The sequence below is a fragment of the Gavialis gangeticus genome, unplaced genomic scaffold, assembly GCF_001723915.1.
Source record: "Gavialis gangeticus isolate Ggan-Ray unplaced genomic scaffold, GavGan_comp1, whole genome shotgun sequence".
Classification (NCBI taxonomy): domain Eukaryota; kingdom Metazoa; phylum Chordata; order Crocodylia; family Gavialidae; genus Gavialis; species Gavialis gangeticus.
The window spans coordinates 40290673-40292840 of NW_017728998.1; the positions used below are offsets into that span (position 1 = coordinate 40290673).

At 44.3% G+C, this 2168-nt stretch overlaps 1 protein-coding gene and 1 long non-coding RNA gene across 3 annotated transcripts in view; one reads left to right on the forward strand and one right to left on the reverse strand.

The window, feature by feature from the left end:
* DUS2 (dihydrouridine synthase 2) overlaps positions 1-2168 on the forward strand; it is a 90182-nt gene that overhangs the window by 69731 nt on the left and 18283 nt on the right. The gene's annotated exons all lie outside the window — the stretch shown is intronic.
* The window catches only part of LOC109289630, a 13328-nt gene continuing 11953 nt past the window's right edge, over positions 794-2168 (reverse strand). Inside the window, exon 3 of the long non-coding RNA XR_002095437.1 lies at positions 794-877. This is a non-coding gene — a long non-coding RNA (uncharacterized LOC109289630). The remainder of the gene's footprint in view (positions 878-2168) is intronic.

Genomic DNA, 2168 nt, shown 5'->3' on the forward strand with positions numbered 1-2168 from the left:
TGAAAATTGACCTGCAGGGGAGTAGTTAGATATCCAGGAACCATTAGAAAACCAAGCACTATTTATCTTAAATTCTACCTCGCACTTACTGACTCCAACTACACCGTGAGACCTATTACAGGTCCAACAGAACTTTCCAGGGGTGGCATAAGCTGTGAATGAAAAGCCTTAACACACTTCATTAGTGCCTTACAATAGTCCAGAATGGTATCATCAAGTGAATGTGTACCGCAAAAGTGGGAGGCAACAGGTGGCGAGGTGGGGAGCCTCATGGGTCTTCCCATTAGAATTTCATGTGGGCTAAGCCCAGTCTTTTGTTGGCAGTAGATCTCATACTCATAAGAGCTATGGGAAGTGCATCTGGCCATTTTAGGTGAGTATCAGCACAAATTTTGGCCAGTTTATTTTTTAGAATGCCATTTTGGTGTTCCACTTGGCCCGAGGCCTGTGGATGGTATGGACAATGAAAGTTTTGTTGGATCTGCAGGACTTTACAGATTTTTTTATCTGTCTAGTAAAATGAGTTCCTCTATCAGAGTTTAGGGATAAAGGAATACCAAACCTTGGAATAAAGTCTCTGAGCAACTTTTTGCTTACAGTGATGGTGTCAGCTTTTGCACATGGGTCGGCTTCTACCCATCCAGGAAACATACATACAATAACAAGAACATATTCATAAGAACAACATTTCTGCATTTGAATCAAATCTAATTGTCAATTTACAAACGGTCCCCAAGGTGGGGGGGGGTGCTGCCTTCTTTGTTTTTACAGACTTCCCCACATTATGGGCTTGGCAAATAGGACAGGTGTGGCAGTACTGCTGAGCCACAGATGGAAAAGTTGGAGCAAACCAATCAAGCTTAACAGCTTCTAACATCTCCCCTTTGCTCACATGTGCCATGCCATGGTGTATGCGAGCAAGATGAGGAAGAAGGACCATTGGGGCCACCAGGCAGCTGTCCGGGGAGCGCCACAAATGGTCAGGGTGTATCAAAGGTATTATAGACTCAGCCAGTCTCCATGTATGTTTGTCTGGTTCTGGAGCCTGATCTTGGAGGACGGCAATGTCATGAAGACTTGCCAATGGGGACTGGTCAGTTAGAATAGACAAAAACACAGGCGTAGCCTGAGGAGTGGAACTAGCCGCAGGTTTGGCAGTGAAATCTGCCAGAGCATCCCTGCATGTAACATCATCATAAGGTTTCTGGTGAGCTTGGCATTTAATAATAGCAACAGCAGAAGGTAATTGTAAAGCATTCAACAAGGCATTTACGTATGGACCATTACTAATTTTGGCACCTCCTGAAATGAGGAAGCCTCTTTGTTTCTAAAGTTGACCATAATTGTGTACAATACTAAAAGCATAGCGAGAATCAGTATAAATATTAACAGAGGCACCGGAGGCTAGGGTGCAAGCCCTGGTGAGGCCCACAAGCTTGGCAACTTGAGCTGAATACACATTAGGTAAGTGATGGCTTTCTATAACATCATATTGGGAACATACTGCATATCTTGCAACATGGGAACCTTTTGAGTTTCTTTGACATGATCCATCAACATAGAATACTGGATCATGGGGTGTCCTTTAGATAGATCAGTGCGGGGCATTGTTAGGTGAGCAGTAACAAAAATGCAATCATGGGGTTCACCATCTGAAGGGGTAGGTAACAGGGAATCAGGGTTTAAAACAGGGCACCTTGTTAGGGTGACATTTCCAGCAGGGAGAAGCAAGATTTCATACTTAGTTAATCTAGCATGTGAAGGTGTTGGGTTTTTGTTTTTAGTAAAAGGGCTGCTACAGCATGTGGGACAGCAACAGTCAGGGGAGAACCTAATACAGGGGTGGAGGGAAGTTCAACAGTGACAACGGCTGCAGCTACAGCCTGGAGACATGGGGGAAATCCGGCTGCAACTGGGTCAAGAGCAGAGCCATAATAAGCAATGGGATGGTGCTTGTCTCCATGTGTCTGATTAAGTACTGCAAGTGCAAATGCATCCTTTTCATGACAAAAAAGAAAAAAAGGTTTAGTATAATTAGGAAGGCCTAAGGCAGGAGCTTGCGACAGAGCTTGTTTTATAGAGGCAAAAGCGGCTTCAGTCTCTGAAGTCCAGGGTAAAGGCTTAGCTGGGTTTAATCTAATTTTTGCAGGCTGGGCAGTATGGATTTG